This window comes from Armigeres subalbatus, chromosome 1, assembly GCF_024139115.2.
Source record: "Armigeres subalbatus isolate Guangzhou_Male chromosome 1, GZ_Asu_2, whole genome shotgun sequence".
In the NCBI taxonomy this organism is placed as follows: domain Eukaryota; kingdom Metazoa; phylum Arthropoda; class Insecta; order Diptera; family Culicidae; genus Armigeres; species Armigeres subalbatus.
The window spans coordinates 19,429,759-19,452,725 of NC_085139.1; the positions used below are offsets into that span (position 1 = coordinate 19,429,759).

General features: G+C 43.6%; 1 protein-coding gene and 1 pseudogene across 1 annotated transcript in view; one reads left to right on the plus strand and one right to left on the minus strand.

Moving 5' to 3' along the window:
• LOC134208168 (muscarinic acetylcholine receptor gar-2) overlaps positions 1-22,967 on the plus strand; it is a 227,100-nt gene that overhangs the window by 49,891 nt on the left and 154,242 nt on the right. The gene's annotated exons all lie outside the window — the stretch shown is intronic.
• Positions 1,651-3,642, minus strand: LOC134206006 (uncharacterized; annotated as a pseudogene).

The following is a 22,967-nucleotide window of genomic DNA, read 5'->3' on the forward strand; positions in this document are numbered from 1 at the left end:
ACATTCTTCTTTACACTCATTCGTAAACTGTTGAACTGAGAATGAACACCTAGATAATTCATATTAATTTTTGCCCCGATGATAATGACCAAGATGAATACACCACTAGGTGTCCCAATCTGCCAAATTCACGATTCAGCCATCTTGGATTTTAGTATGGGAGAGCCAGCCGGTTTGTTTATGTTTTGCACCGAAAATGAATTTTTCACCCCCGCCTCCTTCTCGTCCATAAATTGGGCAGGCTGCAACACCTAGCTGTGTATTCATCTTGATAATGACAGTAAACAAAATTTATTCCATGCATTTTCATCCAAGTGACTCTGAAATGCAAACCGCCCTCCACATTTCAAAACGCCTATAGTTTTTTTTGTATTTTTATGTTCTATTGAAATTTATGATTCAAAATCAAATTAAAGTGACAGTAAAAATGGAAAACCATTTTGTTTTATCTATGTCCATAAATGTCCAAATTTGAATTTGATTTGAAAATTTAATCAAAGCCTTACAAATTGTTACCTCACTTTACTCTTCAATACATTTTTTGAAATAAATCTTGTTGTGCATTCGACCCTACAGTGCATACAAATTATTAATTGACTGCATTTTTATGATCATGTAACAAAAGAATATGAAATCCAAAAATATGTTCAACTGTACACAAATTGTTTCAAAAACAATTCAGTTCAATAAATGTTTGAATTTGAAATATCCGAATAAGCCATTAACTAATGTATGGCTAGATTAAAATATGTTAACATTGTTATTTCATATGGGACTAAGACATTGTTCTTTTTTAGAATTTTGTTCTGACAATTATAACCGCCGCCTGCAACCTATCAATGGGATTTAGTAGAACTCCGCATCTTATGGACGTACAAAATATTATGAGTTAACGAATACTACAAAGTTAGTCATCACAGTCGTTAATTGTGCTTGTGATTTACGCTCCTATAAAACAACAGTGTCGATGTAGCTGAAGCTGAATAAGCAACCCGAGCAACCCGCTTGAGTCTTGACAGATAAGTTTACATGAAGGAAGAAGTATTCCGTGAATTATTTTGTGAAAAAGGATATTTTTCAAGCAAAGCCGAAACAAAAGCAGCTGTGAGTTTTTGGAATTTGATTTGGGAAGCTATACTCTAGCACGGTAAGTGACAGCTGATTTCAAAAATCAACTTAGAATTTAGTTGTTACTAAATAATATCTATTGCATGTTTTGTCATATTCCAGGAAGATGATAGGGAAACGAATGTGTATCGGTGCCGCTCATTAGGACGAGCCCAGTTATCATGTTTTCCTGGAATTCTGAATGAATTGCAACACAACCCTCACGACGGCGAAATAGGATAGCCAGTTCAATGGATATGAAACATCCGCGACCGAGATGCATACATTGAGAGGACCGTACACGATCTCATTGGAATTTCCCATGTTATACTTATTCACATCTGATTTACTATTGTGATAATCCCTTATCAGCAAACGATAATACACGGTATGATAAAATGAGTAATTTTGCTCCTATGATTGAATAATATTACTGCACGATAAATCTGAGCCATGGAAATAATATAGATAATAAAAATGATTATTTTCGAAAACTTTTATTTCTTTTATTATATTATATTGTGTTCGAGAGTCGGAATCAATTTATTCGCTAGCTATCTGCTTCACCCTATCTTTTAGTTCGATTTCCTTCCAATTGTAAGCTGTTGAAATCGCTTGTGGGAATAAAGCCTTGTTCAACTTTACCAGAAGAATATTCGTCAAGGTTTCTTCTGCCAGCTGCGTGCGGAAATTAGATAAAACTAACCCAAGAGCACTGAAGGCTCTCTCAACGGAAACTTGGTTTGAAGGAGTGGCCAGCACAATCATGGATACGGCATGCAACTCCGGATGTGTTGTTTTCCGGCGCAACCAATGGTCCCAGACATTATAGTTATGGTTTTGACGAGGTTCGAGATCGATAGACTGTAGCTGTTGTAGAAATCTGGTTTCGCTTAGTTCGTGATCCATATTCACGGATCCACCATACATCTCGGTGAGATATTCATCAAAGTCGTCGTTGGGTTCGGAGCTGTTCAGGGATACGTTTGGCATGTGAGAAGCAGATGAAGGCGTTTGCAGTTGGTGAATTCGCTGCCACGTTTCGTTGATGAAACCCTTGAGAAGGGATGATGAGAAAGTAAGTAAATTGGAGCATGTTCGCAGGAAGTTCTATAAAATATAAATTATAGTATTCTTGTCTGATTCATGGAAATTTTATTGAAAAATGGGAGCATTAAGGTTCCCCCAAACATACGCGTCGCGATAGTGTTATCGCTTGGCGACTGTCGCCGTTGGGATGGAGGCTTAAATGAAACAGCGACCTAACGATATAATCGCGGCGATTAGTTGACGCCGTCGCAGCGATGAAATCGCTTGGGTTTGGGAGAGCATTTAAGCAATAGTTCTCCCCATGTGTGTTGTTCGTGATTGTATGCGTGACAGAAGACGACTGATTCAGAAGAAAAGAAAGAGAGCGCGAAGAATAAGAATCTACCGCTTGTATGATTCTTATGACATTTTGTAAATGAATATATGTACCTGTATTTCCATTTTTTCCTCAGGTGAAAAAAAACTTCGATCCTCGATGGTTAAACCTCAGATCGATAAAAAGAGCCATTTTAAAAGCTCTAGATCCACGCAAAGCTTTTAATCGCGTAGTCAACGAGTTCATCAGCTCAGGAGTAAACGGGTTTTCATTGAGCTTGCGCACTTCACTGATTGCCATTAGCCAGGCCATGTAGAAATCGGGTAAACATACATGCTCCGCCTGCATTTTCTTTAAACAAATGTACAGCGGTTTGAATGCCTCATAATAATTGTCAACGAAATTCCAGTGGTCGGTAAGATCTATGATAATCAAATATATATAAGTAACGTGAATCTGAGATATGTGAATTATTTCAATTCACGTATGATTTATCAAAAAGGCTATATGCAAAATTGCATATTTACTTTTTGATAAATCATACGTGAATGCGAGCGTCAATGGTAGATTTTTGGAAGCGCAATTGTGGCAGTTGATGCAATCGCCTTATTAAAAAAAAACGTTGGTGTGTTTACATACATACCGAGTTCAGGAAATTGAGTCGCTAGTTGTTCGAAGAATGATTTTTGCGTTTTGAAAGATTGCACCATCTCAAAAATACCACCCCATCTGGTTTGGCTCCAAATAGGGGGGTGCGAGGCACCATGATGGTCGAAATTCGTTTGGTACTCCACGTTTTTTGATTTTTTAGCCAGCTCGGTCAGACTCTTCACACCTGCATGGGATTTATTCACCACGTCTAAGATCGCCAGCTGCAGAGTGTGAACAGCACATCGCACAAGCTTGATTCGCTCTTGGAACTCTTCATACAATTCAGAAGGTGTATCTCGTGATGATTCTTGTTAGCCTGTGCAGTCAACATCCTCAAGGTTCTCTAGCAATGTCATTTGTAGTTCATTTCGCATTTTCTTCACTGCCGCCACCATATTGGCCCCGTTATCGACAGTAATTGAGAAAATGTTCCCAATGGGCACATTGTACTCTGCAAGCATATCCAATATTTTTAATTTTAGGTTTGCGGCAGTTTGGCTTTCTTTAACCTCTACCATTCCTATATAACAAGAAAGAAATAATCAAAAATACATTATTAGCAAAAAATAGCCTTACTGCAAATTGGATTCAAATGTTTGTAAATTACGTCAAGCTTCTAGGTAGAAAGTTCTTAGTAAGGGTCTTCTGCAGGTCAGTGATAAGTCGCACGGCTATAAAGAAGACCTTGCATAGGGCTAGGCTCAAATCCGTAACCGGTCAATGAAATTATTAGATGGGAAATTGTCTCGGTTTGCTTGGGCATAAGAATATTCGTGATAACCACATTCTATTACGATACCTGAAAGGTAACTGTCTTAAGTACCTCGCAGTTATCAAATGTGGATGTGAAGAATGAAAACTAAGCTGCGAGGTGGGAATGTACCAGTTGTGTGACGCGATGTAGTAAACTGTCTGTAATTTCCTAACTGTCCTATATGAACAGGAAACCCAACAAAGATGGGACGACTATGCGGTTACAGTGAAGGTGAAAGAAATTCAGTGGATTGGAGGATAACTTACCAAGAGTTCGAACCACGACCTTTTCCCCAAGAGTATATTGAACGTTTATTCCGAGAATATGTCTGTTATGACATGATGCAGAATCGACCTTTAGCATATTAATTTATCCTTCATCTCATCTTTGAGGATCTGTTTGACACGCTAAGAAATAACACGTAAGTGTTCTCTGATGGTTTCTCGATTCAAAGTACATCCCACCGCTTGACAAATTGGCTCTAGTAGCAGTCGAAAACCGTCCCACTCGAAGCATGACAGTGGCAGCCCATGTTCAGTGACCAGCTTCGCGACAGCTTCGATCAAAAGCTGTAAGTCAATGGCGATTGGCCGAATCGCGGCTTTTTCTCTGGTTGAACATAATCTTTCAGGAGACCTTTAGCGTTTGCTAGCTCGCTGTGGCGTAAACGGAAATGCCGAATAAAATTTCCCGAGTCATATTTGTTCTGTACGTGTGAGCATTCTCCATTGGGATCTATGTTGCAACCAGCCTTTTCACCATCACGTATTACGAAATCCGCCGCAATGTCAATCATCGAACGTTTTTTGGTTTTAGAGCAACTCGAATCCATTTTTACAGCTTTTTGCGTTCCTTTTAAACCGGCTTAGGTATATGACAATTTCACTACACTGTGATGAATGTGAGATTTATGGTTTCATATATTCAATGAATCTGAGCATGAACAGGAAGCCGAGTAGGTGAACACGGAACGCAGAAACAATTGTATGATATTCATTAATGAATTCTGTACCTTTCCTCATTTTGATAATGACAACACTTATGAAAGAAGCAAATGAAGTCATCGTTGACATAGGTGTCAAATCTTTGAAGGCATGGGGATAAAATAAAATGAATCATGCACTGGGCATATTTTGCACTGATATTTTATTTAATTCAAACTCAAATTTGTCTTCTGATATTTTACAACCCTGCTTCTGGTAAAGGAAGCAGTTTGTTCGTCCACAGTTTGCCTTCACAGAGTTACGCTCAAGAGCAGGGTTGAAATATATCAAAGTCAATGCATTGAAAAACATGGATCTCAGCATATTATCTGGTCAATCTCATCACCACCGTCGTGAGTGCGACTGTTGGGCGGTCAAAAAATCATTCCATCACCAACCATTCAATTTTGCATTGAACTCAACACAAGTCGCTCTGACAGGCTGCTCAGTTCAAGCGTTACCGCACAGGGGACTGAAGAGAAGGCTAATACGCCTACCAAGCATTCATTCAATATGGCGTACAATGATTTTGTGTTATTTTCGTTTAATTCATGATAACAAAACTTCGGAAGTATCGACGAGCTATTTTTCGACATAAAGAAGCCATACAAACACAAAAGGCTCGATGTTCCTCCACCAATTGCAAGTTTTCGCCACGAGAAGTTAAATGTCGATAATTAGCACTAACTGCGTACGAACCAATCACCCAAAATGAGCGCTGAATTCGGGTATACTACACAGAAACTGGGTACCAAAAACAGAAGTACCAAAAGCGATGTTGGGTAGAGTGCCATTGTACCGCGGATGACAGGCGTTTCACCCTCCTGTTACCGCATGAATGTGAGTGGCCCATTTAAAGTTGTTGACAAGGCGGTACGATACATATAAGCCTCAGCCCGAACTGTTTTTGTTAGTTGACAGCAGTACTGGTAGTTTTCGTGATCGTCATATGAAAGCGAAAACAGAGGCATTTTCATTTTCAAATGACCAAATGAAAATGCAGCGGGCCCTCGGTCATCTATCACATTTCAAGTACTTATGATGGGAATGTTGTTTTGCTTGCAAATCTGAATTTCTAAACAGTTTTAATATATCTGTGCAAATTACGATGTGTGAGGCACAATTTTCCTTCCTTTCAGCTAGTCAACTACAGAAATGCAGAACCGTTGAGACCTCCTAGCTAGCAGATCCGGGCCGTTTCCACGTTTCCTCGCAATTAGGGCCGGATTCTTTTTTAATGAAATCGAACGCCAGATATTCACATCCCTTGTCATCGCTATTCACCCAACAAGACTTAACCGTTGCACCGTTCGAGAGTCCATCAATCTGCTTCTATTCATCTAAGGTTACAAATGATGTCGAAATCTAATTCGCAACCATTACGCGAATCAGATCCTTTCAACGTCATACGAATCAGCCGTATCAGGTTCGCCGGAAAACCATGTTGCAGTCTAATATGCCATAATTAATTTCATTTCACTGAATCGTACGCTGCTTTAAAATCAATAAACAGATGATGTAGCTGCAAGTTGTACCGGGCTCTCCAAGCGATCCTAATGTGATGAACAAAGTACGGGACATAATTCGGTATGCTGAACTATGGAGGGATTTTCCTCGGTAATTGACGCTCTCTAGTCTATGCCCTTCGTGAAGCTACTCATTGTCATGTTTGAGAAGCTCAGTCGGGAGCTGTTCTTCCCCGCAGCCTTATTGTTTTTAGATTTTTAATAATCTCATCTATGGCAGGCGGCTTCACTGCTTGTCCATCATCGATAATCTTGATTCAGTTCACTTGTTGCACTGCCAACCAACAAAGTCTCAAAGTGTTACTTCCACCTAGCAGCCACTTCGGTTTTATATGTCAGAAAATTTCCTTCTCAGTTGCACTTGGATATGGCGCTGTCTTACTTCGTAAGCCATTGGCGCTGACGCTGAAATAAAATCTTCCTAAAAATCATAAAGATCCTTTCTCTAGTTTACGAGTTTATGAAGCAGACCTTCGTTACATTTTTCACATAAAATCAGCATCAATAGAAGCGATTAAATTCCATTGGAAAGAAAAACGCTGTTACTCATATTCTCATGCCTGGAACTATAATCCGCAATACTCAGGAACGAGCTGTCCACCCCTTGGGTGGCTGCACGAATCCCGCTTCGATACGGTGCGCAACGGCACGGCATCCAGACTCCGGCAATATTGATATCCAGAGGCAAAATATAGTTTTCATTTGTTTATTATCTACCACATTATTTCCATTCGCATTGGTTGGAGCCGGCTCTCCGTTCGGCTCAGTTCCAATCCTCTGTAAACATGACAAATGCAGAGCAGCGTTGACGATGTGGTGAGAACAGCAGCGCTATAAACATTGTGTTATCTTCATGTAATTCAATGTTGACTTGGCATAAATAAAACACATGAAATTTCCGTCGTTCCGTTGAGAAGAACTGGGGCTGTGATTGATGTACAATTGTACATTGAGTGTCACGTCGCAAATCATTGGACCACAGCGAATGTGCTACTTACAATTCCAGGGAAAATCCACGGAAGAGTAAATACGTCACTTTACAGTTCCAAAATCCTCAATTGAAATCAAGTTGATTTCAACGAAAGCAAATGGATAAGTAACATCAAGTGCAAACTACTGCTTACAGATAATTACTATGAAACGGAAATATTCCATTCGACTAGTTGATTACTTCCAGACCCCGATGTGTGCTCCATTGATCGTTGGTTCGATTGGCAAATGGCAACAAATTCTATAAATTACCCCCTCTCGGGTGTCACAAACGAGTTCAACCTCATCCGGACCGTACCGTGCGGATGTTTTAGAGCAGAGCAGACACAGATCAGGTGTTTATTATATGTACATACGGAGCATCGGAAGCGTGAATAACTGTATCGATCTTCCGGTCGTCGCCGTCGTCGTCTCGGTTGCTGGATTGGATACGTGATACGGTCGGTGTTGAGGATGAAAGGATGTGTGTTTTATCTTCGCTATCGGGCTATCACCGTGAAACTGAAGTTCCTTCGGGAACGAGGTCGTGTGTACGTGTATGTGTGTGTGTGTACATGTGTGTATGTGTGCGAATGTGGGCCACGGAGCATAGGATAGAATAAATAGATAATTTCGCAAAATCAATTTTCTACAACCCTATTCGACGCCATCATCTAGTCCGTTGCCTAAGATATGGTCGCGGGTTAGCATCATAAATGTGCACCTCAGTGGCTCGGCGTTCGGTACGAGGCACTCTTGCTGGAAAATTTAACCATTCATGTGTCCTATTATGATATCGAGGGTATTTTACCGATAAAAGCGCTCTTCCTTCTCAATGTCTCAATACTCGCAACCTATTCTAAACGAAACAACGAGCGTTGTCGAAGAGTGTTTGCTTTTTCATGCTGCAGTTTTCCATTTTCGAACGAATCGTCGCGATTCAGCAGTGGTGGAAGCGAGATCTTGTTTATCGGTGCCCACGCCAGGAGGAATATCATCATCCGAGTGTTCGGGTACGGTGAGGGCGGAATTCCCGTTCTAATCGGTGCATGTCTTTTATTTGCTACTGAGTACTGCCATTCCGGTGCTTACTTTGTACAGCAACATACACTCGAAAAAGTCGTTTACGTGATGTAGCGCACCGGATATGGAAATCGTGGTATCTAGGGCACGGCAATTGCAATGTGAGCTCTGCAAGGGCTTTTTGGGAATCTAGACCTGGAAAGTGGTTGCTTCTGGAAGCCAGATCGATAGATGAAAGCCTGAATTAATTTCCCGTGAAAATTGAACTTTCGGTTTAAATTTTTCAGGCAATTTGAACGAAGTGAATGCAGTAACTGTCAGAATAGCGTTGCTTAAGATTTCACTAACAAGTCATTCTCGGGTACTTATGCAAAAGGACGTATGCGATTTTGTACACAAAGATTCAATGTCAATTTGGCCAATCTGGTGACAGCAAAAGCCTCTCCTACCTGTATGTGATGATGGTTTTGGGAGTGCCATCAGATTGGACAAATTAACATTTGATTTTTTGTTTACAAAATCACATACGTCCTTTTGAATAAGTACTTGAGAATCAGTCAATTTATGATGTCAAAGAAACAAAATTTAATTTAATAAATTTAATTTAATGAAGCTTTGCCCACCAACTATTTCAACAATATAAAACAATACAAACAAACGAAATTATAACACGTTAATCTCTTGAAATCCGGACAGAATTTCTTTACGAATTCGTAAAAGATAATTTTCTCCCTCCCGTAATTCAGTCAGGATTCCTCCAAGAATCCGGACAGGATTCCTCCTGAGACCCGGATAAGACTCCTTCAGGAATCCGGACGAGATTCCTCCAGGAATCTGGAAAGGATTCCTCCAGGAATCTGGAAAGGATTCCTCCAGTAATCTGGAAAGGATTCCTCCAGAAATCTGGAAAAAATTCTCCGAGAATCTGGACAGAATTCCCTTCGGAATCCGGGCAGGCTTCCCTTCGCAATCCGGACAGGACTCCCTTCGGAATCCGGGCAGGATTCCCTTCGGAATCCAGGCATGAATCTTTCCGGAATCCGAGCAAGATTCCCTTCTAAATCCGGGCAGGATTCCCTTCTAAATCCGGACAGGATTCCCTTCGAGATCCGGACAGGATTCCCTTCGAGATCCGGACAGGATTCCCTTCGGAATCCGGGCAAGATTCCTTTCGAAATCCGGGCAGGACTCCCTTCGAAATCCGGGCAGGATTCCCTTCTAAATCCGGACAGGATTCCCTTCGGAATCCGGACAGGATTCCCTTCGGAATCCGGACAAGATTCCCTTCGGAATCCGGACAGGGTTCCCTTCGGAATCCGGACAGGATTCCCTTTGGAATCCGGACAGGATTCCCTTTGGAATCCGGACAGGATTCCCTTTGGAATCCGGACAGGATTCCCTTTGGAATCCGGACAGGATTCCCTTTGGAATCCGGACAGGATTCCCTTTGGAATCCGGACAGGATTCCCTTCGGAATCCGGACAGGATTCCCTTCGGAATCCGGACAGGATTCCCTTTGGAATCCGGACAGGATTCCCTTTGGAATCCGGACAGGATTCCCTTTGGAATCCGGACAGGATTCCCTTTGGAATCCGGACAGGATTCCCTTCGGAATCCGGACAGGATTCCCTTCGGAATCCGGACAGGATTCCCTTCGGAATCCGGACAGGATTCCCTTCGGAATCCGGACAGGATTTCCTTCGGAATCCGGACAGGATTTCCTTCGGAATCCGGACAGGATTTCCTTCGGAATCCGGACAGGATTCCCTTCGGAATCCGGACAGGATTCCTCCTGGAATTCGGACGCTATTCCTCCTGGAATCCGGACAGGGTTCCTCCTGGAATCCGGACAGGATTCCTCCTGGAATTCGGACGCTATTCCTCCTGGAATCCGCACAGGATTCCTTCTGGAATCCGCACAGGATTCCTTCTGGAATCCGCACAGGATTCCTTCTGGAATCCGCACAGGATTCCTTCTGGAATCCGCACAGCATTCCTCCTGGAATCCGGACAGGATTCCTCCTGGAATCCGGACAGGATTCTTCCTGGAATCCGGACAGGATTCCTCCTGGAATTCGGACGCTATTCCTCCTGGAATCCGGACAGGATTCTTCCTGGAATCCGGACAGGATTCCTCCTGGAATCCGGACAGGATTCCTCCTGGAATCCGGACAGGATTCCTCCTGGAATCCGGACAGGATTCCTCCTGGAATCCGGACAGGATTCCTCCTGGAATCCGGACAGGATTCCTCCTGGAATCCGGACAGGATTCCTCCTGGAATCCGGACAGGATTCCTCCTGGAATCCGGACAGGATTCCTCCTGGAATCCGGACAGGATTCCTCCTGGAATCCGGACAGGATTCCTCCTGGAATCCGGACAGGATTCCTCCTGGAATCCGGACAGGATTCCTCCTGGAATCCGGACAGGATTCCTCCTGGAATCCGGACAGGATTCCTCCTGGAATCCGGACAGGATTCCTCCTGGACTCCGGACAGGATTCCTCCTGGAATCCGGCCAGGATTCCTCCTGGAATCCGGACAGGATTCCTCCTGGAATCCGGACAGGATTCCTCCTGGAATCCGGACAGGATTCCTCCTGGAATCGGACAGGATTCCTCCTGGAATCCGGACAGGATTCCTCCTGGAATCCGGACAGGATTCCTCCTGGAATCGGACAGGATTCCTCCTGGAATCGGACAGGATTCCTCCTGGAATCCGGACAGGATTCCTCCTGGAATCCGGACAGGATTCCTCCTGGAATCCGGACAGGATTCCTCCTGGAATCCGGACAGGATTCCTCCTGAATCCGGACAGGATTCCTCCTGGAAGTCGGACAGGATTCCTCCTGCACTCCGGACAGGATTTCTCCTGGAATCCGGACAGGATTCCTCCTGGAATCCGGACAGGATTCCTCCTGGAATCCGGACAGGATTCCTCCTGGAATCCGGACAGGATTCCTCCTGGAATCCGGACAGGATTCCTCCTGGAATCCGGACAGGATTCCTCCTGGAATCCGGACAGGATTCCTCCTGGAATCGGACAGGATTCCTCCTGGAATCGGACAGGATTCCTCCTGGAATCCGGACAGGATTCCTCCTGGAATCGGACAGGATTCCTCCTGGAATCCGGACAGGATTCCTCCTGAATCCGGACAGGATTCCTCCTGGAATCGGACAGGATTCCTCCTGGAATCCGGACAGGATTCCTCCTGGAATCGGACAGGATTCCTCCTGAATCCGGACAGGATTCCTCCTGGAATCGGACAGGATTCCTCCTGGAATCCGGACAGGATTCCTCCTGGAATCCGGACAGGATTCCTCCTGGAATCGGACAGGATTCCTCCTGGAATCCGGACAGGATTCCTCCTGGAATCGGACAGGATTCCTCCTGGAATCCGGACAGGATTCCTCCTGGAATCCGGACAGGATTCCTCCTGGAATCGGACAGGATTCCTCCTGGAATCCGGACAGGATTCCTCCTGGAATCCGGACAGGATTCCTCCTGGAATCGGACAGGATTCCTCCTGGAATCCGGACAGGATTCCTCCTGGAATCGGACAGGATTCCTCCTGGAATCGGACAGGATTCCTCCTGAATCCGGACAGGATTCCTCCTGGAATCGGACAGGATTCCTCCTGGAATCCGGACAGGATTCCTCCTGGAATCGGACAGGATTCCTCCTGAATCTGGACAGGATTCCTCCTGAATCTGGACAGGATTCCTCCTGAATCGGACAGGATTCCTCCTGGAATCTGGACAGGATTCCTCCGGAATCGGACAGGATTCCTCCTGAATCTGGACAGGATTCCTCCCGGAATCTGGACAGGATTCCTCCCGGAATCGGACAGGATTCCTCCTGAATCGGACAGGATTCCTCCTGGAATCGGACAGGATTCCTCCCGGAATCCGGACAGGATTCCTCCCGGAATCCGGACAGGATTCCTCCCGGAATCCGGACAGGATTCCTCCCGGAATCCGGACAGGATTCCTCCCGGAATCCGGACAGGATTCCTCCCGGAATCCGGACAGGATTCCTCCCGGAATCCAGACAGGATTCCTCCCGGAACTCGGACAGGATTCCTCCCGTAAATATTATGTGACATCTCTCATTGAAAATGAAAAATTGCAGTCCTGGTACCAGCATCAATATTCATGAATTATTTTACGATTTTTGACGTAGGACTACGTCTGTCTTTTCTATATTGGGGTACACTTAACAATTGCGAAAATCGGGGACCGTCACGAAAATATGATAGACTTTAAACTTTAATATCTCAGCCGTTTCTCGAGGGATTTTCATTTTTTTTTATGTCCCCGACTGAAAGCCAGTCGATTGGCTTTAGCGGCCGATGAGTCATGTTAATTCCACGGTTAGAGACTCAAAGTCCATCCAACTGGGAACAACTATTCGACTTCTTGATTCAGTTGGCCTCCGAGCAGTTTGCTCAATGTTATTAAAACGACACAAATTATTATGGCAAATACCATAAATTTCGAATCGCTACGTAGTCCTACGTCACCTTTGCGTACAACCCGATTGGGCTGCACCTTTGAGTTTTTCTGCTTTGAAGGCACCACTAATTGAAGAAAGTTTCAATTTCTTTTCAATTATAGATAAGAAAGACTTTAGTCTATCGTGAAAATAAATTATTTCAGTGAACATTGTGGAGATTCAGAGATGTTCTTGCATCAACAGAATTATAATATTAAATCTTTCCTTGTCCCATTTATTGTGAAGATGGGACCAGCACCAATATTGATTATATAAAATATGCGAAATGTGTACTTTTTTCGGCTTGTTATAATTGCGCTAGCTCATGATCCTGACTCGTTGTAAATGAAGCCAAAAATTTAAGCAATTATGATTAACCGTGTACAATTATTTGCTCTGGAGCGTTTCATTTTTCTCTTGTGACAATAGAAAATCCAATTGGCAATGGGTTCCACTAGTCGTCCGTTCACAGCAAATGAACGCCTCACGAACCATTAGGCGAACGTTTCGCCTTGCCTCCTGTATCGAGGAAATAAGCTTAGAGTTATTTCTGAGCAAGTGCCACCTCGCCGCCCTTTTTCACCAAATCCGACAGCTGCTTTTCACACGAGTTCCATTCAGACTGAATCAATCGGATTTGCCATTGAACGTTTCCTTTACAGCAGCAATGGGGAACGAGTGAATAGTCGGCAATCTCGTCACCGTCGTCGCCGATGAAGAGAAACGAGGATGTAATCCTTCTAATGCAGCCTCAACGTTCTAACACCAGCAGTTTCCGGTTGAGCAGTTTCTGGATGCTTTAGTGTGAAGAAGACTGGAAGCGACAGATATAGGAGTACTCGCCGATGGATGCGAAATGGTGCTGAGAGCTGCACTCCCGCAGCAAACATAAGTGTCCTATTTTTGTTTGATTTTCTATCTATATGAAACAGATATGCTTTTATGGGCAGCACAGTAAAAGACTCACAATTGGGGCATTGGTTAATTATTTTTAGCCATTAGTAGTTTTAGTTCTAAATATAGAGCTGTAACATCGGATTAATCGTTTTATATCTAGAAATTGAAAAAATAAGTTCCAAATTGAAGTTTGTTCAGATATATTCGAAAAAAAGCAATTCTTCGCATTTGACATCACAACCACTGACTTCTTGAGTCCGAACTGCTAACATCATGTTGTTATTGTCATCAACTTGCTGGCAGGGGACATGTGTCCAAAAGAAGCTCTCTTTCAGAGTGACATCTTCACTTGTGTAATTCTGCCGGTCGTCTTCCCAAAGACATGAGTCAGCCACACAATCGGTCACCCGGGAGAATAAAAGTAGCTCATAAGCTTTCCTAAGAAAAATCCTTATTCATCGATTTGTCCGGGCGCAATCAACGGAAAAAGAGAAAATAAGGCGAAGATAATTGTTTCGGCAAGGATTTGGCTCCAAGGTTGGAAACCACGTGGTCGAATATCCAAAAGGTGAGAAAGATGAAAACCAAAGGACGTAGAAAATGTTCAAAAATTCACTTAATGGTAATTAAAAAAAATATCATTTCAAGAAAGACTTACATACTGCGGAATGTGTAATTTTGATAATCAATTTTCTGTGACTTTTTAATGACGATTTAATCTGTTTCGACCTTTTGTCTTTCTGTCTTTATGTCCATTGATAAATAGAAGACGCAGCTTGAAAGATAATAGGATCGTTTCCCAATTGTATGTGATGAATGGTCCCCCTTGATTGACTGAGACAAACATACGAGGCCGATTGAAACGCTCAGATTGAATGTGTCACACACCATGGTTACGTTTTCAGTCTATGTGTGGGGGGGACAGTAGCTGGTCGACGAACGAAGTGGCACCCAAGCAGGACTTACGATGACTCGATTTCAACAAACCACAAGCCCGAGATGAGTACCCATCCAGCAATTATTTCACGCTGTGGCAATGACAAACGGAAAGCCTGCAAAGGGGTACGGTTTGGGATTTGCTACAAATGAGTCAGAGAGTAGAGCCGCACAGTAACGTCAAACCCATCAGGATGATTATTTTCCCAGGAATGACATAAATGCGGTATTCATCCTGTTAATGAATGACTATATTTGAAAATTGGAGGCAGCTTTAAGCCGAGGGGATAAAAACTACAGACAAGAAGGGCACAAAAAATACACAATTCTGCTGCGCTGTTTTGATGTGAGCGACAAGTAATGAATGGATAAAGAGTTTGTCGTCCAGATTACCAATTGGGAAGTATGGAAATAATGTGTCATTGCCGCATTTGAATTTAGATGAGAGATACAACCGGCCAACACTGGATTGCGTCTAGAGTTGAAACCGAAAGTTACCCAAGGTTTTGTGTTTTGATTTTACGATTGTTACCCATAGAACAATCATTTTGTAAATTCTTTTCAAATATATTTATTTTAAAAAATCGAAAAAAGTAGGATTTTCAAAAGATAATTCAGATTATTTTTGGAAAAACTAAGTATGGAAAGTGTCTTTTTGTGACGTAGACATGTCACAGACATGTCACATGTCCAGAAAGTTTTATTAAAATCTGAGAGGGTGCTGCCAGCAACGAAAACAATTTGGGATCAATCCAAAACTATGTTTACCTTTAATCTCTCCATTCCCGAAGAATATTTGTCTTACTCAAATGTTATGTATCTTTGCTTTCTGATCTACTCCCCGTGTGACTACCTTCTTTTATCTCCACAACTGTTAAAAAATACTCTGCTCCATGGAACAGAGCATTGTCCAAAAGTTGGGTGCATTCGAGGAAAGTTGTCCTCGATTCAACAGTTCCTTCCTATTCTCTGACCCACACCGTCGTCCCCCAGCGAATTACCCAACATCAGCACTAACCAAGCATCCGACCAAGTCCCAGAGTTTATTTTGGGGTTTGCTTCCCTCTTTTTACTACTGATCCGAGACACACTCCCCCACAAGCCACACATAAGTACACACACTTTCTCTCCGCGTTGATAAGGCAGCACCCAAGTACACTGTTGCTTGCAGGAAGTTCCTTTCAAATGTGCTGACTCTGACGACGATGACGACGAACTACTTGTTCTGGGCTTCCGTGTCGGCATGTAAACAACCCAGGATGAGACTGCTTTAATATTTATGGTGTCTTTTTGTTTCACGTTTCGTTAGTTTTACATTGCACTGGGAGGGGGGCGGTTGGTTGGTTGCCTTCGAATGAATACTGATGATGGTGGCGAGAACGACCAGCAAAACAGCGCGCGGTCGGAGGCAGAAGAAGCAATGGGTCTAAAAATAGGCCTGCAGAAAGCTACAGCCATCAATGACTCTTGTCGGATGCTGTCTACTGCGGGAGATATGTTTGTTCTATGAGATGCACACAGTGATGGGCGGGTTTGGAACCAGAAAAAAGATTTCCACACTGGTGGGGTAGATTGTAAGAAATTCTTGGTTGGTAGAATTGTAAAACCATAGTTGGATGCGTGTGATTGAATATTTTTTCTGGTGATATTAATTTGTAATGAGGAAACTGTGACACCTTGATTAAAAAAAATCTGCGTTTTGACAGTGAGTTTGATGAACATTAATAATTTTCATTTGATATCTTTATATGCTAATGCCATGCTCTATGTAAAGTTTCCACAAATCGATTGCATATTATTTTTCATTATGGTTTCAATACTTCTCAAAGTGAATTATTTATTATTATTTATTTATTCAGACTAAGGCCGAAGTGGCCTGTGCGGTATATAAGAGTCTTCTCCATTCGGCTCGGTCCATGGCTACAAGTCGCCAACCACGCAGTCTACGGAGGGTCCGCAAGTCATCTTCCACCTGATCGATCCACCTTGCCCGCTGCGCACCTCGCCTTCTTGTGCCCGTCGGATCGTTGTCGAGAACCATTTTCACCGGGTTACTGTCCGACATTCTGGCTACGTGCCCGGCCCATCGCAGTCGTCCGATTTTCGCGGTGTGAACGATGGATGGTTCTCCCAACAGCTGATGCAATTCGTGGTTCATTCGCCTCCTCCACGTACCGTCCGCCATCTGCACCCCACCATAGAAAACTCCAAGTGCGCGTTGGTCCTCCACGAGCATCGTCCAGGTCTCGTGTCCGTAGAGGACTACCGGTCTAATTAGCGTTTTGTAGATTGTCAGTTTGGTACGGCGGCGAACTCTATTCGATCGGAGCGTCTTGCGGAGTCCAAAGTACGTACGATTTCCAGCCACTATGCGTCTCCGAATTTCTCTGCTGGTGTCATTTTCGGCAGTCACCAGTGAGCCCAAGTACACAAATTCTTCTACCACCTCGATTTCGTCACCACCGATGCAAACTCGCGGTGGGTGGCTCACATTGTCTTCCCTTGAACCTCTGCCTATCATGTACTTCGTCTTCGACGTGTTGATGACTAGTCCGATCCGCTTAGCTTCCCTCTTCAGTCTGATGTAGGCTTCCTCCATCTTCTCAAAGTTACGTGCCATAATATCTATGTCGTCGGCGAAACCAAATAGCTGGACGGACTTATTGAAAATTGTACCACTCGTGTTAATCCCTGCTCTTCGTATTACCCTTCCAAAGCGATGTTGAATAGCAAACACGAAAGACCATCACCTTGCCGTAACCCTCTGCGGGTTTCGAAGGGACTCGAGAATGCCCTGAAACTCGAACTACGCACATCACCCGATCCATCGTCGCTTTGATCAATCGTGTCAGTTTATCCGGAAAACCGTGTTCGTGCATTAGCTGCCATAGCTGGTCCCGATCGATTGTATCATATGCGGCTTTGAAGTCGATGAATAGATGATGTGTGGGCACGTTGTATTCGCGGCATTTCTGCAGTACTTGGCGAATGGCGAACACCTGGTCCGTGGTGGAGCGTTCGCCCATAAAACCCGCCTGGTACTGCCCCACGAACTCCCTTGCAGTTGGTGCTAGTCGACGGCATAAAATTTGGGAGAGTACCTTGTAGGCGGCGTTCAGCAATGTGATTGCGCGGTAGTTGCTACAATCCAGCTTATCGCCCTTTTTGTAGATGGGACACACAATACCTTCCATCAACTCCTGCGGCAAAACTTTCTCCTCCCAAATCTTGGTAATGACCCAGTGCAGCGCTCTAGCCAGTGCCTCACCACCGTGTTTAAATAGCTCTTCTGGTAGTTGGTCAACCCCTGGGGCTTTGTTGTTCTTCAGCCGGCAAATCTGAAGCCAACCAACGGCCAACCTGGATTTCCTGGAGATCCGGAGCCAGTAGAATTATGTCCTGCGCGCGTTCTCCCAGGTCCATCACCATACCGCCATCTTCGTCTGCCACATCGCCATTCAGGTGCTCTTCGTAGTGCTGCCGCCACCTTTGGATCACCTCACGCTCGTTCGTAAGAAGGTTCCCGTTTATGTCCTTACACATATCAGGCTGTGGCACGTGGCCCTTACGTGAACGGTTTAACTTCTCATAGAACTTTCGTGTGTTATTAGCGCGGTACAGTTGCTCCGTTTCTTCACGGTCTCGATCTTCCTGCTGGCGCTTTTTCCTCCGGAAAATCGAGTTTTGTCTGTTCCGCGCCTGTTTATATCGTGCCTCGTTCGCCCTCGTGCGGTGTTGCAGCAATCTCGCCCATGCTGCATTCTTCTCTTCCACTAACTGCTCACATTCGCCGTCATACCAGTCGTTTCTCTGATCCGGGGCACCGTGCCTAGTGCAGCGGTTGCGGTGCTACCAATGGCGGATCGAATATCTCCAGCCATCTTCAAGAGACGCTGCGCCTAGCTGCTCTTCCGTTGGAAGTGCCACTTCCAGCTGCTGCGCGTATTCTTGGGCTAGTCTACCGTCTTGTAGCCGCCCAATGTTAAGCCGCGGCGTCCGACTTCGACGCGTGTTGTACACCGTCGAGAGTTTTGAGCGCAGGCATACTGCAACGAGGTAGTGGTCGGATTCAATATTCGCACTGCGGTGAGTGCGGACATTCGTGATGTCGGAGAAGAATTTACCGTCGATTAGAACGTGAACGATTTGGTTTTCCGTCTCTTGGTTAGGTGATCTCCATGTGGCCTTGTGGATATTTTTGCGGGGAAAGAAGGTGCTTCGGACTACCATTCCGCGGGAGGCTGCGAAGTTTATGCATCGTTGGCCGTTGTCATTCGATACGGTGTGCAGACTATCCGGTCCGATGACCGGTCTATACATTGCCTCCCTTCCTACCTGTGCGTTCATGTCACCGCTGACGATTTTAACGTCCCGCAGTGGGCATCCATCGTATGTCTGCTCCAGCTGTGCGTAGAACGCTTCTTTCTCGTCGTCGGGTCTCCCTTCGTGTGGGCAGTGCACGTTGATGATGCTATAGTTGAAGAAACGGCCTTTAATCCTCAGCTTGCACATCCTTGCGTTGATTGGCTGCCACCCAATCACGCGTTGGCGCATCTTACCCAGCACTATGAAGCCGGTTCCCAGCTCGTTGGTGGTGCCACAGCTTTGGTAGAAGGTAGCCGCTCGATGCCCGCTTTTCCACACTTTCTGTCCTGTCCAGCAAATCTCCTGCAGCGCCACGACGTCGAAGTTGCGGGGATGTAATTCATCGTAGATCATCCTGTCGCAACCTGCGAAACCTAGCGACTTGCAATTCCATGTTCCAAGCTTCCAATCGTGATCCTGTATTCGTCGCCTAGGTCTTTGCCGATTATATCGAGTCGCATTATCTCTTATATTGTTCGTAATGATTGGTTTTCTAGGCGGCTTATTGGGCCTGCGCAAACCTCCTGTCTCGTCGGAGGGCCGTCGTGTCAGGGCTGTTTAGCGTCCCATCTAACACCAGGACTTGGGCTTGTGCGCTTTGAGCGGCACACGGTCGCTTTGGTGGGGCCTACTTGCGGATACATGCAGCTTTTTATAGAGGTTTAACAGGGCCCACTGTCAAACCCCACCACATCCTAGGCAAGCCCCACAACTCGCAGATGGCCTGGGGAGGGATCGTCAAGCCCTTGGACATAATCCCTGCTGAATTATTTAACTATCCTGAATAGATAGGAACTAAGCGAGTTGCCAAACGACATGATGTAATAAAGCTAGCAAATGTTGAAAAGCTCACGGGATTACTACATCCAGTCGCGACATGCACCGAACGCATAAGAGCTGCATATCATTAAGCGTTCAATTTTCGCTAAATTTAATATGTGTGAAAATAATTGGATTATTTGCTGCAGCATATTGAGGCGCTTTTCCTTACGCAGAGCTGCTCCATGGGGACGTACCTTCAGCCGTTCTAGCGAACGATTCATCCAAACTAAGGTGTTCCGTTTTACCCGTTTTACGATGTGAGTATTTGCTTTACATACTACCAGTCCACTTGGTCACGGTTGAAGAGCGTTCGCAAACTGTATCATAAACTTATTACTTCTCTACGCAAATAGTTGTGGAGGGTTGACGAGGACCACCCTAGCAAATAATTGCACACGCACGCACAGCTTCATGCATTATATTGTTTATGTTTACTGACAAGTGCATCATTGCGCACCTGCCAGTCAGGCACTCCAATTCAATTTCCCAGGATATTATAATTTACATTCCAACTATAATTACGTGCTTGTCGTCCGGATTGAGACGGTAGAGACGAATAACTTGTTGCCCCGTTGCATAATCACATGAGTTCACGAGAATAGATATCTCGATTATTACAATTTCGGTTCTATGCGCTTTGGAACAAAGTAAAGAATGTCGTATGCTGTCTGTTGTGGCACAAGACAAAGATTTCGTACAAGTCAAGATTTCATGAAGTCATCTTTAGTGTTCCACACTTGTCTTCACCCAACCGGTGGTTTTTAGATTTTCCAACAATTCTGTATAAGAATTTATCAAAACCTGTATAATAACTGGGCATATGCGAAATTGCTAGATTCTTCTTCAAATATTGTATAAGAATCTAACAATTTTGTAAGCTTTTCTTACATGTTTTGTATAAAAATCAATCAATTTCGCATATGCCCAGTTCTCATACAGGTTCTGGCAGATTCTTATACAGAATTGTTAGAAAATCTAACAACTACCGGTTGGGTGTTGTAGTTTGAAATATTGTTAGCATTATTACCGTAATACAGTGGTTCTCAACCTTTTTCGTGAGAGGTACCCCTTCGAACTTTTCCATTAATTGAGGTACCCCCTCTCGAAAGTAGGCTTCCAATTAAGCATATGCGGTATTTCGAAAAATTTCGTTCCTGGTGGTTCGAAACGAAATTCCGCGGAATTTCGCGGAATTTGAGCATGGCGAAATCTGATTTCTTGATTTCGTTTCGTTTCGTAAAATTGCAAAAATTTCGCTAGTAGAAACTAGCTTCTAACGAAATTTAACGGAATTCCGCGGAATTTCGAAACAAATTTAAACTTAAACCGGACTTTATATTATCAAAAATTTTGGCTGCGCCGCTGAACAAAATCTTAAAGTTGTTTTCAAAACTTTAGGTTATACAATTTTTCTATTAACGCTTACTACATAACCCCATTCTCAGTCGACAAATACGTATCTGGGAGCTGCGGATAGAGTCAAAACGAGTGTCAAAGAATCTCCAAAGTAAGCTGTCAAAAAGTATCCATCGCATCGAGAGAGGTTTTTTTTTTTAAGTTCGTTTATTTGGTAGGCTCAGGCGTGTATAACACTTTACGGAGCCATGGTTCTTTGTGATATATACAATCAATATCATTTTATTATACAGTTAATAAGAGAGGGGAAGGAGCCAGCGTACTCGTGGTGACTCGAGAGAGAGAGGTTTCATGCATTTTGAGCGCAGACGAGAGAGTACATGTATAAATCAACTCATACTAAATATAGCTCATTTTGAACAAATTTCAATTTTATGGCGTCAATTTAAATATATCGGCGGATTCAACATAAGTGGAGGGTATAAATTAATTTAACATTCGACACGTTAATTTATACGATGCGGTAAATTGACGAAATCTTTGTAATTATTTTATAAAGATAAACATAATGATAATTTAATGTGAGAAAATCGTAACGTCTACAGTGAACACTGAGAGGAAATTTGAGAGTTTCAAGCAAAATATCTTGAAAATTCGATTCGATCGAGTCCGCAGCTCCCAGATACGTATGTAGTTTTATTCTATAAAACGTCTTCAGTGTTTCCAAGATTCAAATTTAAATTTGGTGATTTTTTTTTTTTACTATTTACACAATATAAATGCGGAATCGATCGTGGGACGGCAGCTAGTCCGGGAGAACGCGAAGTGAAAAAAATCTACCTTGCGTAGCAGAAACTTGTTTAATTAGTGTGCCGATCGTGTTGATGCTGATCACGCCAGCTAGTGTTGGAGAACGCGAAGTGATAAAACTAATGTCTGCATCGAAGAGCACAACATTATTTAATGCGGAATAGATAGTGTTTTTTTTTTCAAGTTCGTTTATTTGGTAGGCTCAGGCCTGTATAACACTTTACGGAGCCATGGTTCTTTGTGATATATACATTCAATATCATTTAATTTTTCAGTTAGTAAGAGAGGGGTAGAACACAGCGTACTCGTGGTGACTCGAGGTTAGTTTACAATGTTTAAGGATGGACGGGGCTAAGGATTTGGGATCAGAGAGAATCGATAGTGTTGTAAAAGCATACTAAACGAAGCTCATTGATCTTGCGTTAGATTGATTTGAAACACAGTTTTCGTCTTCTTGTTTTCAAAATAACCTCGTTTACAATAAATATTTATTTATTTATTTATCTTCATCTTCAGTATTAACTTAGCAATACAGACTTTTCAGGGGTAAACGTCATCAAAATCTGCAGCGTTCCGTCGCATGAAGCCTAGTACGGCGAAAGTCTTGGCAGTACTCGTTGCAATATGCTCATTAAAATTCAGCTTGCGGTCAAACGTAACTCCCAGGTCTTTTATGGAGCTCACACTTTTCAGTTCGTTTCCGCATGCCGAGTAACGAAAGTTTATCTGCGTTCTGCATCTGGTACAACTTATTGAGTTGCATTACGACGCATTTATTTCCATACCATTTAAACAACACCAGTTGGCTATGACATCTAGATCTTGTTGCAGCGCAATCGGTCAATGATCGAATAATTCGAAATATTTTCAAATCGTCGGCGTACATGAGGCGATGGGATCGAAATTTATA